Genomic DNA, 16,785 nt, shown 5'->3' with positions numbered 1-16,785 from the left:
GGATCTTATCTTTTATTATCTTTTATAAGAATTCTTTATATGAAATTTATTTATCTTTTAGAGGAAAAAGTTTTAGTATCAATATGGTTTGCAGAAGAGAAACATCGAAATTATTTTCTACATTCCGTATTGTCAACATTTGTAACAGCGGGAAATCGTACGATATCCAAATTACATGAAAAGACCTCTGCACAAAACATTAACAAAAACAATAACAACCACGATATCCTTCGATCTTCCAAATGCAAGTAAAACAGCCAAACACCCGCGGTGAGCCTAAGTAACTCACCACCGGCCAAACGACGAGAGATTGTGGGTAGATAAGCGACAAAGATTTGTAGTCACCAGCAGTCAGTTGGGCCAGTGCCGGTTTCAATATCGTTTGGATATGAGTGTGTATGGTTCTACCTGTAACGCTTTGCTCCACCTTCTGGAACAACTTCGGAACAGGAACTTTAATTTTATTTATGTTTTCCATCTCGGTTTCATCTGGAGCAGTTCTTCAATAGTGGTTACCGGGTTTTTTGGTCGACCAAACACAAGAGTAAGATCATATGCTGCCGTAACTCCAAAATTGAAGGAGTTCCCATGGATGATATGGAAGTCGCCCCAACACCGAACTCTGGCTTCCAATCTTGCGGGAGGACGTCGAATCGTTATTCGAATGAAGAAGTTATGCTGCTTGCTGCTTATCCGAGGCTATAAAATGTATCTACTGTCCGAACCCTAACCAACGCGTCCATTGCGACCACACCGGGGGATCTTGGGCCGGAAAATAGGCTCTCCTCTTTCACCCCGGGGTTGCTCAATTCTGTCGCTTGACGTATCCATGCCTCATTTCGTAGCTTGTTTTTTGCTTTACTTTATTTGTTTCTCTCATTGGTCTGCTTGTTCGGTGAGACACTGGGGTTAAAATTTAATTTCTTGATTATTTGCTCTGCTTCTTTCTCATTTCGTTGCCATACACAGGAGCAGGCTGCGAAGGAGGATAGCGCAGTGGCTCACGGAAAGAAAATAATGTTCCAGGTCGAATGTTGGATGATATGAGAACGTTTTATGATACATTTTTCGCCCTCAAGCTTTTGCTGTTTGGGAGAGTAAACGAATTTTTGGGGACAAGATTGTGTGCCGGTAAAGTTGCTCGAACCGACGGTTTGATTCTTATCTTGATCGTAACAAAAGCGGTATAATATACGATCCACTCAGATCGGTTGTTTTCGATTGGAAATGTACGTGGCCGTAATTTAATGTCATTTCCGTTTGCCAACCAACGGAGCCGAAGCCTTCTATTAGCGCCATCGTTTCATTCAACGCCGATCGTATCGATTTAGTTGTGGAGCGTCGCAGTTTCCGAGAGCAGCGAAGGATGGATGGCGATCTTCTTTAACGGGAAGAGGCTTTGTGTCGGTTATTTTGGTTTAATTTTATGATCCCCTTGAGGATTGTATGTGATGATGTCTTAATTCAATTAATTGAAGAAAGTGTCGAAACGCGTCTTAGCGGCGCCTTCTGTTGCTGCAACGTGTAGTCATGAAACGTTATCCGCATTCGAAACGACCGGTTCGCAGCCCAAATTCATGCGGATTACGCGAATCTGGCTATCGGTTTTGGAATGTACCAATAGGCATGGGAAAATGCAGTACAACCTCATCATCACCATTGGATTAACGCGTGAATACGCAAATTGGAACCACTGCGAATGATCTCCGATATTGAGCAATATGAGAAGGAACACCGAAAGAAAGCTTCAGATAAGCTGGGAAAGAGTTAATTTAATTGTGTCCCGTGTGCCACCCGGTGAGAATCGCTTTCCTTCGCCGTTGACGAAGGTTACACTGCATCGTTAAACAATTAAAAACATGCACATTCGTCGTGATGTCTTTTTTTGTATGTGTTTTTTTTCATGCTGTTCGGTTGAAATTTTCGGTAGGATTTATTTTGGAGACTCGTTTCTCACGCAGTCTGAAACCTTCCGTTGCTATGTCTTATTTTTTGTTAAAGGTAAGATGAGGGAGGAACTCACTGTGGCTCACATAAGATGACACAAAAATTGGTTGGTGGTTGGTGTACGTAAAATAAAACAAACTCCACTTGCAAAACATCCACTAACTAGTGAGGTAGCTTCTCAAGGATAGCTAAAAACCATTATAAAATAAAACACCACCCTCTTTACGAAAAGTATGCCGCCGCATCTTGAGGAGAGTTCAAGTTTCCCACGTCGCGTTGCAAAACTTGAAAGCCTATCCGTCCGAAATCTACTGCTATAGATAAACATACGCGGACAGCGCTACTTTCTCGGCGTGTCAATGGTGGAATCATTTTATCGGTTACAACATGCGATGGAAAGAAACAGGATGAGTCGATACCTTCGTACTCCCGTTGGTCAGAACTGACTGTAAGATGCATCAACCTTTAGCGTTGTTACACAGAGCCGAAAAAGCGAACAGATAAATGTAGGAAAAAAGGTGGCAAAAGCTACCTCTCGTAAAGCTGTTTTACGGTTTCGATGGCTCACAGTGGGTTTCGAAAAAGTTTTGCAAAAATAAAAATCTCACCTCGTGCGCGAGTCTTCGCTTCAGAAGGATGGATGCCGCCTGCAACATGCAAGAGGGGCTTTTGAAAGGTTCTCTCACGATGTGCTCATATCACCCATAAGGTGAATCTACATTCCCATTACGTGCATATGCGTATTTGAAGATAAAAGGAGGAAAGTCAATGATAAAGGCAATATTAAAGTGTTTCCTAATTGTTTATTCGAACAAGGTAACAGGTAACAACTAACAATGAGGAAGACTATAGAAATTTTTTAACACTTCTATGTTTCATTTATAGCAAGTGTGTAACATGTTCAACATTTGTTCTAATATTTGAAATTGATGTTTACTTCTTTATCAGATGACTTCATTTGTTACCTCTACGATTGTTTTCGTTTTGATTGATTAAGAATAAATATGTTTAAATGTTTGTAGTTAACCAAATAATCGCCCCTGGTTTAATCTTAATTTTCATTTTTCTCGTTTTAGGTACGATTCAACATTTTTTTAACTTTTATGTATACATGCAATTTAATGCAATCGAAGTAATAACTGGTAAGAAATATATCTCTTGATAAGACATTGTTCAACTCAATCGATAGGACATACACACAGAATCATTGAAAAATGAAGAAATGATCAACAATCGACGAATAACTCTGAGATCAGTCAAACCGTGTTATCGTGAACGTGTGTGAGAGCATTCTGCCTCCGACGTATGACTAATTCAATCATAATTCGGAGCCGTGCGGAAATATCATCGCCCATCATCTTATCTGTTAATTGATATTAATATGATCTCGACGCGGAAAATCTCAGTCATCATTGAGTACAGGGGTTGGCTCCAGATTTCAATTGACATGTTCACTAGCGTCGCTGAGGTTGCGGTACGCATCATTCATATTACGGGCAGGGTAATGGTAGACGCGCAATGTTTAAGGGCTTCCACCAACAGTGCGGGCGTTTTCGAGTAGAGTTGCCACCATCAATTGAGTCCTCTATTGCTATCAATTAACCTTCCTTCTAGACCCTCTTCTTGCTTTCCTCTGCGTATTTCACAGAGAGAAAACTTATGTCCTGAGCATATTGGATGCGCAAGCAATGATGTTTACTCCCCCAACGTCAATATCAACGCCAATTCCAAGCATCGTTCAGTTAATAAACCTGCTGCCCACTTGCTTGCTCCCCCCGTTTCCTTTTAAGCGTCGACAGGCCGGCAAACAGGCTACAAAACGCGGCACATTATCCCATCTGCTCAAATGGGAGCCATTGCGCCCAACGCCGACGGATGGGAATCCACATTCGAGCAATTCCGTCTCCACGCGGTTACTGTGTTCTCACAACGATGTTTATAATGTGTCACTCCTCTCTGCATCCCAGTCTCAAAAGGTCTCAAAACTATGTGTGTTTGTATGTGATTTAAAAATAAGCATGAAGCTTCGACATAAACGATCGTACAGGGTGGCGCTCCATACCGACCTCTGTTTCGGGTAACGCCGAGCCTTTGTGCAACGTTTCAAATGACGTCTTAGACAGTACGTTACACCCGCTATACTTGACCGAACGGCTCTCCGACCGAACGCAGATCACGGGCAGTTTAGAGTGGTCAAGAAGTGTCGGCTATGAATTGCTTCTAATATCTTTGAACTTGGTTTGTGTGCACGGAATACGACACATGCTCAATTAGCTTGTCATAAAAGCGACTTTAATGTTTTGATTCACTTCCCTTGGTCCCACGGTATCCCGCAATACTTTTCTTGATACGGGTAAAACATTTTCGATAAGATTGTTTCTATTGTACTTTCCTAGGTTTGATAGGAAATTAGACAAATCTTTCATTTTGTCTGATAGTAGAACAATGTTTTTTTTTAGATTTATTTTACTTGCGTTGAAAGTTTCGTTGAATTGCGAGATAATCAGTTAAACAAAATGAGACGCCACTGTCGGCAACTTACACAACAGCGTCAGTCGAAGAGTTCCTCTTCTGCCTTTACGAACATACCACACTAAGGCAATAGGACAGTCTCGGCGGTAACTCGATCGCCTCCAACAAGGAAAAAGAGTTCCCACGTCTCTGCACTCTCTAGCCAACCGGCTGATGCTCTTCGGACGTACATAAATATTTATACACTACACGCAAGCAAACATTACAAACGCTCCGCATGCTGGAACACTACTTAACGAATTGGTTCTTTGAAGCTTCAGCATAGGGTTTAGTTTGTTTCGGAATACGTGGAGGTGGCGAAATACTGATCCATTCCGAGATCTTCGATCGAAATCTGAAGAGTACTGAGGCAGGTTTGGAATGTGAAGCACGGTCTGCACCATCGGTATCTTCTTCGTTTATCGGTGTGAGCTTTTCGGTACCTCTGCGCTGGTGGCTAACTTCCTTGAGCAGCGTTTTCTCCCCCGCACGGTTGCGACCGTAAATAACTGCCGAAGGTTTCGGAACATTCCTCAGTATACAAGCATTTCAAACAAAAACATTCTTTAAATTGACTTTAGTTTGAAGAGCTAAACAGTAAGCGGTTGCTAGGGAATAACGATCAAAGATTCTATCGTTGCGGATGCTCGAAACGAATGGTCACTGATAAACCGACGAAAGGTTTCTCGTCTGCCCAGCATCCTCAAAAGACCCTTCGCGGAAACTTAGCCATTGACAGTTACGCCAAATATTCCAGTGAATCGATAAGGATTAAACGACGGCAGTTCGGGCTGAAGAATTGCTTCCCGTTATTGTTTTGCTTTTTGTAGCTTCCCATTGTGGAACACAAAACCACAAACGAGATTTCTTTCTCATTTTTTTCACGATTTGTGTTTTCTTAGATAGTTTCTCATGCTCAATGCCTAGGCAACCACCCTCACTGTGCTGACTGAGTTTCATCCACGCATGCACCAGGTCCGGATTGGGTTTTTACCACCGACCGTTGTCATTCCGAGCTTCGTTCGGTTGATATTTCTCTTTGGGGGCTCTGGACGCTGTGATTCCAGCAGACAGTTCCCCAAGTTCTGGCGTGTGTTTGCAGGAGGTGTGGGGGATCTTATATCCCGCATCACATTCTTAGTCGTACCTGTTTTCAAGGTTCTTTAACTCGACCGGGAGCCAGTACTAAGAAGAAGGTCGTAATGTCTCAAGATCCCACCCGCATCAGAAGCCCTACCGAAGCCAGCGAGGGAAGATCGACGAGCAGTTTCATATTACCCATTACGGCTTGTGGCCGGTTAACATTTTCTCTCTATCGCTTTCTCACTTGCGCTGCGATTGTCTGATGGAGTCTACCACCGCAGGCACCAGATATACCGAAACGTCCAAGCATGGTAAAGTGAACGACTAGTCAGCCGGACAGAAGTGGAATTTCATACACTTGAACATCTCATAACAACAGCAACAGCATAACAATCATCATCATCGTCGTAGTCGTCTTCCTCAGCAGCCACAGCAGCAGCCAAAGACCTCAATGGCAATCCCAGCCAGCATAGTTTCACCCACCCATTCCTTCGGCTCCTTCCGCTCCGTCTTTGCTTCGATCGTATGAGCGTATCCAAATGTGTACGCTGGACACACTGCTAAACGTAAGCGGGCGAGAGCCTCGTGAGACGATTCATTTGAAACGAATTCAAATGAATATTAATTCTGATTTTCCCAAATTGGAGGAGGATTTCATTAGGTCCGATTCTTTTGGATCGTTTTCGGATCGTTTTGTCCTATCGCTCTTTCTGACCCTCTGCTTCGTTTTGTTGTTTTCGATCCGCACCTTGCCGTTCGGCTTCCATAGGCACCACATCACCGCTATCGGTGGCGACTGATGCTGGTTTTGTTTTTTTCATTCTTTCGCCATTGCGTTTTGTTTTGTTCCTTCTTAAACATTTAAAGATTCGTTTAAGTCGCGAATGTTGTGGATTTGTGATGAGTGTTCACCTCCTTCAAGCGCTGGTAACATCTATGTTTGTGTTACACAGGGGCTATTCACAAAACTGATCTCTCCCACAACTTATACAAAACATTTTTCTACCTCGAAAGAATTTACGATTGTGCATCATTCTTAGAAAAAGGTTTCCTTACCTTAGCTTAAAGAAGGGCATGGTTGATATGCACGATATTAGCCCTTTGGCTTAACAAAATTTAACGAATTTTATGGAAAGAATTTTAAAGAATCTTCCGAAGTAATACAAGATAAATCCCCTCAAGTGCATAATTTTAAGGGAGCCATTAATTCACATTTCACCTCTTTCTTACATTTTCAAATTCTTGAGATACGTTGACTTATTTTCCTACTATTTTTATAATTTTGCGATCTGATTTTTTATCGAAAACTGTCACTACCAGCTGTTTATGACTGTATAACAAATAAAATTCTCATTAGAAGATAATAAATACATCTCAGCTGTTATCCTTTTCGCGATCACCAAACCGTATAAAACATTAAATGAAGGCATCAAATGTTGCATGCGGGTTATTTCATATATCGTCACCTCAAGGCCAAATTTTGCGATAAAAATCATTCATTTTAGGTGTCTACGTGTTCCCTTGGCCATCGCCGCATCGAACAATCACTCCCTGTGGCTTTCTGTGTTGTTTAGGCGTGGTGATAGGCTATGTTGAAATGATTTAAATTTCACCACAATTTATTCAACGCACTCTTCACTATCAGCAACACCGGTGGTGGCCTTTCGTACGAATGGCATCGATGTATAGGCTACTAGCTGTAGAGATAAACCTAAACATTTTAAGGTGCGACAACCTACCTGCCACACTATCCATGGCTTGCATATGTTTCTTTTTTGGTGCGGTTTTTAGTATCGCGTGCTAAACGTATCCACTAAATGCTTCCTCGAGGGCGTGTGATTTGCTTTAGCGTGCCTTTAGACTGTTACATCAATTTTCCCTGCGGTGGGATGTGACTTTTTTTGGTTTTTCCTAAGCTAGGACCACTTTCAGTAACGAAACATATTTTTTTTAGAAAATCCAACTAGAATTAGCTATTATGCATGGAACTTCAAATTTGTTAACTTTTTTTTTATTTCCCCTCAAAAAGTGGCATGCATTTTTATACCGATCTTATTGATTTGCAAGTATCAAATATAAAAAACACATTAGTTAACCTGTATGATATAAAATTCTATAATCGTTCTTTTTTATTTACGATATAATAACAAGGCGTGTACGTGTGTACACCAAAGTCATCAGAGCATAAAATTCAATAATCTAAATATATTTAAAGCATCCAGCCTTAAAGCAGGTATTATTTACGTTCTATTCCGTACGAAAATGTCGTCATCATTATAATCTTCGTTATTATTAAGCTCTTAAGAATCAGATGGACTTGAGACGATAGTGTTTGATGCAGCACGATTTCCAAATTATTTCCTCTAACTGCTCCATCTTCTTACAGATAGATTTAAAATGGATATCCATGGCCGACGAAACAATTAAAAACTCTTCAAACCAATAACAAGAACCACAAAAAAAACAGATTAAAACTTCAAAAAACAATCACTGATTCAATCCACGCCACCTTCTTCAGCAAGAAACAAGACCTCCAACGATCAATCCAAGCGACTGCAAGATCTGTTCGACAGCAAGAGGAAACACGTTTGCTTGATTTCGTAGGTGGCTGAGCCAGCTAATTTTCGGACTAATTCTTCCGCTATGCAGACAAAATGAAGTCGCGAGTATGCACGCGTTGTGACGGTCACGCTTGTGTGCGAGTCCGGCCGCAGCTTCAAGGCTTGTTCACAAATTAATGAGCTGATTGCAATCGAGAGCAGCAGTAGTGGGAGGCTTCATATGGAAACACCACGGTTGCTGTCATCCGACCAAGGTTAAGTGGTTCGGGGCGAATTTAAACACTGCTGTTAGACGACGCAAAACTATCGCTATACGGCAACGAAACTAGAAACGTTCTTTGCTTTTCTGATCATTGTTTTGATTTGTTTAATCGACATATAAAAGAATATACCTTCCGGCACACTCTTATGCATGCCGACGGCAGTGTGGTGAGAACAGCACGATGAATAAATTAATGCATTCTGAAGATTGATGATGCCTGCCTTAATGCAGCGGAAGCACTAACAAATTACTCTTGAAATTGTTCTACTCACATCGTTGTGCAATTAATTACCAGTGGTTTATAAACGATACGCATCGTACCGGGTAGATGGCACGGCCGGAATGGCCAAGCATCGATGAATCATCAAAGATAAAGAAACATACGTCCAAAAATCGATTTTTCAACGTGTGTTTCAAGGCGTGTTTTCCGTTAAAATGGAGAAAGGGTGCAGCAAAGGTGAACATAAAAGACATTCTGTTTTTACAACATTATCAAAAATGGAAAGTAAAATACGCCAGTTTGAGCTTCCATCGCAAACACCGAGTGCCTTTTTACTTGCGTTCATATCGATGTGTTGGGGTTTTTTGCTCTTCATTTCGTTCTTGTCTCAATACATTACCTCGTCTCTGCTTATCGATTGTTTAAACGATCGAAAAGCTATCCATTAAGCAAACGGCAGCCACTAGCAAGCTGGGGAAGCGCTACCAATTCTCATTCGTATCGCAGCCGCTGATTAAGCGTAATGAGATGAAGTCTCTGACGTCAGGTAAGAAAGCGAAAAAGCGCCCCAAAAATCAAACGAACACATCGTCTACAGTGTGCACCAACGCTTGTCCCGCAACACAGCCACAAGGGTCCGTTACAAATGCGACCGTTCCATGCGGAGGACTGTTTGGTGGGAAGTGGACCGAGGCCGTCTAAACGTTTTGCCGGCAACATTCAAGCATAAGCTCAATTAATTAGGCGAACGCGAAAAGCCGCAAAACTACCTCTGAGAAGGCATCTTTGCTAAAAAAAAGAAACAAAAAAAAAGGTTGAGGAACAAACTATGAAACATTTGTGCGGAGTGGAAAAGGGATCTGATCTCTTCCCTTCGATGTTTGCTCACCGGCATTCGTGGTGAAGAGAAAACGAGAGGAAAAAAGAATGGGCGACGCGAATATATAAAATTAATTGTTTTCAGTTTAATTATTTTGGGTTCGCTTCTTTCCTTGTGATCCATCGTTGGGCGGCTGTACAGTGGGGGAAAAAACCAGCAACAACAAAACACAAAAAGAACAAACGTCGGCACTGTCGCGCAAATAGCAACCCTCAACACACAAGAGGGCACTCCCTTTTCCGTGGCAAAAAACGCAGCATCAGTGTGGGAGAAGATGTCGCTGCACGTTGCCCGCAGAAACCCCAACCGGATAGGTACCGCCACAAGAAGGATCGTATATGAAGAAATTCTTTGTCGTGCGGAAAGAACATCCCACCGAACCGGTGGAGTTGCAAGGTGGGGTTGATGGGATTTCGCACAAATCGACTAAGAATGTGACCGATCTTTCGGGTTTCGTCTCCGATCCTGCTTCCTCGGTGGTACCAGCCACGACGATATCATTAAACCAGACAGATACATATGGCGCGAGGATATCAAATCGATGAAAAGTTGCAGTTGAGCACCTTCGCGCGGAGTGGGTGGGTGTGACGCTGACGATGTTGATGGGGAGACCTTCTGGCGAGAGACATATTTCGTTATGTTGTTTGGCTTGCTGTTGCGTTCTGTTCTCACTCACACCCGCTGTTCGCTGACCCACTGCAGCACATTTCGAATCATGTGTGTTTTGTTGTGTTTTTATTTTTCATTTTGTTTGCCATTTTGTTCCTTTTAAGTAAAACCATTTCGGGACCGATTGTTCGTTTTGACCAAAAGTACCGCCGCGTACCCGGGCATACCGAAACGTTTCGATGAGATGGACCGGTGTTGAATGATTTCGTTGCCACGCACTCGTTCGATCTTCCGACCGTTTCGGCACGGCTTCACTTTGTTTTGTTCCCGACTTCCCGGCCCAAGCAGACAAGTGCAACCGGCTCCTTAATGTGCATGCGTATTGGTGGGGAGTAGGTTTTTTCACTCTCTTTTTTAAATTTATTATCAACGCGTTGAAGGCACCCCAAGAACGGTGCCGAGAATGCTTCCAAAAGCCATTGGAGGAATATCCACCGAGGACTACAAATCAAAACGGCAGATAAAATCGAAATGTTTAATGATGCGCACGGATGGATGCGTCCCCCGGTGGAATGGTAAGCTTTTGAGCAAGCGGCACCAGCAACAGGCAACATGAGAAACGCACCACAGAGTAATTGGCGCAAACCCTGCTGAGCCATTTCGGCCAAGGAAAAGGCTTTTTGACGCTCGAAACGCGAAAGATTTCTCATCTGTTAAACGTGAGTTCTTAAGCGATGAAACGGTAGGATTATGTAGCAAAATTTTAGCAGAGTCTGGGCAACGCCACCCAACATCGTTATCCTGGTGCACTTCCAGAGGGGAATGGTTCGGAAGATCATCAACTACAAAGGTTAAAGTAAAAGCAGCACGTCAGCGTTCAAAATGTAAGTGTCGAGCGTGTCATGTGTGGCACTGCATCGACCCGCCAGCGGTTACTTTCTGAAGGTTAAGGAATTACGGGCTTGGTCCGTGTCAATTCCTCTTCGATTATCGCGATAATCCTTAAGTGATGAAGTTTGAACGTTTCGATGAGCCGTTTCTTTCCGCTCCTTCCACACAAATTGTTGTCCATCGCGTCGATCACTCCCGCTCCCATATACCACCGAAACCAGGAAGCAAAGGTAAAAGTTGATCGCGTACCATCTCAAACTATTATCATCTTCAGCCCGAGCACTTCTCGCCTGGCGCAACCAATGATTGCGCCAATGTGCTTACCAAATTTTAGCCTCCCGGTTGAAGTTCAACCAAGGGAAAGGTCTCCCCGCCAAAAGTGGGGTAAAACTTTCAAATCAATTTTCGCTTACCCAACCGGCAACAAACAAACGAAACGCGTTATCGCGTAAATCGCGTGCGTTTGAGTCTTTTCTGTTTTCTTTACGCTCTTCGAAGAACTTCAAAATCGAAGGCTCACAGTGAAGCGTTCAGTGAAAGATCGGGCTCTCTTAACCGCGGCAATTAATCAGTGCAACGAAATCTCTTTACTTCTTTCGGGGGTTTTATTTTATAGAGAAGGAAGGAAATTGCACGGTCGAAGTTCGAGCCCTCACGGGTGCTGATCGGTATCAGACATAGTGAACAGAAGAGGAAAACAGAGATAAAATGAAGGGAAAACGGAAAACGATCAACAGCAGCAACAACACAAAAAAACGGTTCGCAACAACCTGACTTATCATGCAAGAAGAGGTGTTTGACCGTTGTGGGTTGTTGCGTAACGTAAGCAAACGTTTAGAAAGCAAAATATAACGAATTACCAAACAACAGTGCGATAGTGGGATCGAAGCCTTGCTATAAAAAAATAATTATAATTGAACAGCACTTGTAGTATAGAGACTTTTCGGCAAGCTCATTCTGTAAGAACACAAACTTTTGCTTCCTTCTGCTTGATCGATCTCATGATCCAGGATCTCATGTGAGTTTGGTTTCAAATTTCTGTATGATTGTTTTCTCCAAGGCACACCTGAAGCTGCAGTAAACATTGATGCGTTTTTCATGCATCACATAATACTGTCGCCGCCACTGCGAAGGTATCTTGTTTCATTTGGAGTGATCGATGAGAGTCATTCAAAATTAATTGGACTGTTTTTCGGCACCGTTCGGCAGATGGGATGAAGGTTTGGCAAATTTAAACGAATGGCAACATTGCACAGCAAAGATATGTCTTCAGCGGTAATCCAAATAAATGACTCCATACCATGGAGATGCTGAGGTGGTGAGAACTTTAAATCTTTTTGCAGCGCGGGTGCTCTCAGCTTTTACGAACTTGTTTAATTGTTTTACCGATTGTTGCACATTAGCGTAGTTTTGCGTACAAGATACGGGAAAGAGTGTCTTTTGCCATGATGATTCACCATTCCATTATGGCTCGTGTGAGCCGTCGTACCGATAGTGTACCGCAATAAAAAACGGGGGGGAAGTGACCATTCTGAGCGGACTCATTCCTTTTCGTGCATGTCAGCTTCCAATTAATTAAGCTTAAACCTTCGGAAGCTGTTGCAGGCGCTGAGTGCATAGCTTTCGTGATCGAAAACAAAACAAAAAAGACGTAATAGAAATAGAAAAGAAACGAAACGGAACCTAAACGTGATGTTTTTCTCTCATTTTCAATCTGCAACTGTCCCACCCGAATGCGGACCGCTTGCGCTTGCGTGAGAAAAGCCTTCGAGCGGTAGCAATAGCGTTCCAACGATCCAAATTCAAATTGACAGGAAATGTGGCCGCCCGCAGGAAAGCGGGCTGAGATACGACGATGCAGGATCCGTCAGAAATCGGTGCGGTCTCCCGCAGCGGAAGCATTACTTCCCATGGATAAAAGGAAAAGGGTAAGGCGAGGCGATGTAGCATTTCATTTCACCTTGCGCTGTTCCCTTGTGCACAGTGAGACTCATCGAAGCTTCGTTAATTAAACGGAAATGAAGTTATAGTCGGGTGTTTTTTTTGTTTTGTTTTGTTATTGTGTTACTTAAATTTCTTGATTCGTTTCTGTTGCTTTCTGAGCTTATCAAACGAAGGAGCAAACGACATCGGAAATCAATAAAAGACCAAAGCCACACTCACGCTGAATGGACAGTCTGGGGACGCATAATAATGCATGCCCGGTTCGGATCGTTTGGTTTCCACCCGCCATCACGATGTATCCAATCTATGAAGGCAGACGGAGGCCTTTTTAAGATCGAATTGATCGCAATCTTTTATCGCTACGCTGGACGAACTCGCACTCGAACGAAGGAGGCACGGCCTCGCACCACGTTGGTGGAGCCTAATTAATTCACGACGCTAATTTCAACCTCCAGCACGTTGCGGTTGCGATCGCGATCTGCGAAGACGGTACCACTCAACGGTGCGACTTCATCTTCCACCCATTTCAAGCTTAAATTTTCCCATCGACTTCGAGCCCTGCACCTGTCCGTGTGGTGCCTTTAGCATGCCTCTTAGGTTTCTGTGCCTTTTGATCCTAATCGGGCATGGGAGTAAATAAAACGGTACGATTATTCCCTCGTATTATATGTGTTTCCGTCTCCTGATTCCTCTATTTCGATTCGAACGGATAGATTTTGAATGAATTCAAAAGAGCGTCATATCGAAAGGCGCCCTTCGATTATTAATGAACCCAAGCCGTCGTCAGGTGCTTCGGGCCTCATAAATATGTTACAATTGAATTATTTACGGGCTTATGTTTTATTACATCTTTGAGTTTTTGTTATGCTGCGATTGAATCGATAAACTTGATAGACCTGTTTATAGTATTTTTAATAACGAAAAAGTGTTCTAAAACTTGTTTACAGTTGTCGTAGCGTAGAAGATGTTTTGACATTATGTGAAATTTAAACATTTGTCAACATATGTCTTCATGTTATTTTCTCCGACGCGGAAAAAAATGATTAAATAGTGATGTGTTTTTCTACGACTGCGAAAATTTTCTAAAAAGTCATCATAGGGCCGATTAACAGTACCGATTGTTTAGTCCCATTTATCGACATTTCATTCCTGTGACAATTAAACCGAATACGTCATTAACTGTCACCATCCTCCAAATACCCTATCTGGCGATCCTCATATCTTCTTTTCATCGTTAAATTGCATAAAATGAAAAGAAAGAATGAATAAACCGGTCCACCAATCCATTGTCGCAAAGAAAAGTCTGCGTCCAGCAACCGCCATTCGCGTAAAACACGTATTTCGCGATGACTGCGGGTGCCATTGGTGGTGGTGTGCACGAGAGCGGGTGTCAACAATGTTGCTGAGCATCCCTTGAATCAGATTCACCTTTTCATCATTTCAAGGTGCGTTTATGCGGCACGCAGCGGGACCGTAACTGCAATCAGTCCATTTCACCAGCGATCGCCACTCCGATATCTTTAGCATCCGTTGCCACGGGCGATATCACAACACCAACACGGGAAGTTGGGGCCGGTTATCCTCCAACCTGAAACTGTCCGGCTTTCATCGCCAAGTGTGCAGCTACACTACTGCGTAACTTTCCACCTATGGTAAAGGAGGAAAATGTGACTAATTGATTTGTACCTTCGTGTGAATGCTCTTCATAGTCGAAAGCCGTCATCATTCGTGGAACATGCCTTCCAGATTGACAAAGAAGAAAAATCAAAATCAATCAAGCGATGTACACGCTTTCAGCTTAATCCATATTATACTACGCGATGTTCATGGCAGACGGTCCTAAAACGATCGAAGTCGAGATCGATGATTATGCGGTTGATACAGCTTGAACTAAATACCGTACTAAAAAATATCCCATGATAGAATTTTGTTTCATCGGCTGTGTTTTTGAAGACGTGGATTATACATATTTTTTTTAGTAAAATATTTAGTATATTTCACATAACATCTAAGAATTCACATAACCTCAAAGAATGATTTCATATTTCCAAGAGATTTTTCTTATTCCGGTTCTGTTTCCATTAAGCCGTTTGGCGGAAGATATAGCGTATATACTACCTGGTAATAATCAGGAAAGTGTGAACGGTGTCATGTTTTGATTGCTCAACGTTTGTGGCTCATGAGATAATTGCAACCTTGAACGTCAAAAATATTTTTCACACCATAACAAGATTGATCATTGCCAACTGCTACTAACGCAAACTGTGAAACTATCAACACCCGTTCGTTTTATCCTCGTCTGTTCGAGATAAGAAGAAAAGCCCAACTCTTAAGTTTTCAGATGTTTACACCATTCGCATATGAGTAAACAACATGTATAACCATGGCAAATTAAAAAATAAATTTGCTAGTCTCAATGCAAACCATTCCTGTGCGTTTGCAGCAAAGCAAAGAAGCAAGTGCATCACACATCATAGAAAGTTCTAACCGTTGGTCCTAACTGCAAACGAAATCGTCGCTCGTACGTCTCGAGTCTTGCTAGTTACCTTGAAGTCTGTTGGAAGATGAAGGCAACTCGTTTGTTTTTTCCCTTGTTGTGCCTCCTTTCCCAGCGAAAAAGAAAAGAACGCTTCGGCACAGGTTTTTTGCTGATCCTTCCCCCGCCTTCAATATCAGCAGACCGAATAGTTGCAAGATCCGTTACCAAGAATGCACTTGTCTACCCGTATGAAGGCAACACCGCACGAGACTCGTATGCCAGCAACAGCAGCAACGGATAGAAGACTCATGGAGCTACACGTTATTTGCTGCGGGAAAACAGAAGCTCTTTCCGTTGGCCATAAGGCTGCTGCCGCTGTGGTCCTGAAGAAGTGCAGCCATCGATTCGTATCAACCTATCCACCGTGTGTATATGTGTGGCTTGTCTCCGGGAGAGTGTGGGTGAAGTTGATGGCAGTTACGTGTTCTGATCATTTTTCTCCTTGCCCAGCTAACACAAGACGGCCAGTGTATGGCGGGTCTCACCTGCAAGGAAGAGCAGATAAACAGGTTTATTAGCTGCTCTTACGGGCCTTCGCTGACTTCGTCGCCGACGCCGAAACACGCTGCAAAAGCTGCCATTTCCACGTCGAACGCTTGTTGCAAGTGGTTCGCTCCGCACAGATCGTGCCCGATTTGCTAGTTCCCTCACGCGACCCATCCTTACTCCTCGATCTGTCTCAATCGAACACCATTGAACGGTTAGCGATTAGTTGGCAGGCTGGAAATTAATATTAAATTGTGTGTAGACGTGCCCAACGCCGACCAATATCGTCTTCTGCACGATCGCGTGTATCGCTGGCGGGAGTTTCTGCAGGGTGCAGCAGATGGCGCACGCACATCCGTTTTCAGTAGGCTCCGTATGTGAGTACATAAAAGAAAAAAAAACATTCTATGGAAATCGAGCCCTGGAGGCAGGCAGAGTTGTTTTACGAAAGTGCCATGCTTCCTATGACCTGTCGCCAGCTTCACCGCTTTTGCTGGACATTGAGGATTCAAGGTACTGTACATATTCCAAATCGATATGGTAATTGTCTTCCATTGCAAGCGATTTGTCGATGCTAGTTTGGATTCTAGCCGGGCTGATGTTGTAGCACACCTTCCACTGTTCGGGAAGGCTCTCTTAAGCAACTCGTCGTGATCAGGTGTGTCGTCCGTGATCGTGAACCGACAATGAACCTTTTCGGTTTTATTTGCATGATCCCATACATGATGGGTTGATTGAGACATACAAAGTATTCCCATTAGTAGGTGATTACGAATGAATTCTTATTGAAGAAATTAGAACTCTATTAATGATATTTTTATCCATTTTATAATGTTGGTTCTTTATTTTCTT

General features: G+C 42.9%; 1 protein-coding gene across 3 annotated transcripts in view; it reads left to right on the top strand.

Moving 5' to 3' along the window:
• Window positions 1-16,785, top strand: part of LOC125764661 (zinc finger protein 860) — a 76,750-nt gene that overhangs the window by 9,914 nt on the left and 50,051 nt on the right. Inside the window, exon 2 of one of the 3 annotated variants that reach the window (XR_007418478.1) lies at window positions 3,024-16,782. The exons of the other annotated variants lie outside the window; for them this stretch is intronic. The gene's annotated coding sequence lies outside the window, so the exon portion shown is untranslated. Of the gene's footprint in view, window positions 1-3,023; window positions 16,783-16,785 lie in introns of those variants that run through there. 3 annotated transcript variants of the gene reach the window in all.

Source organism: Anopheles funestus, chromosome 2RL (genome assembly GCF_943734845.2).
Source record: "Anopheles funestus chromosome 2RL, idAnoFuneDA-416_04, whole genome shotgun sequence".
Lineage (NCBI taxonomy): Eukaryota > Metazoa > Arthropoda > Insecta > Diptera > Culicidae > Anopheles > Anopheles funestus.
This window is presented reverse-complemented; position numbering and strand designations above follow the sequence as displayed.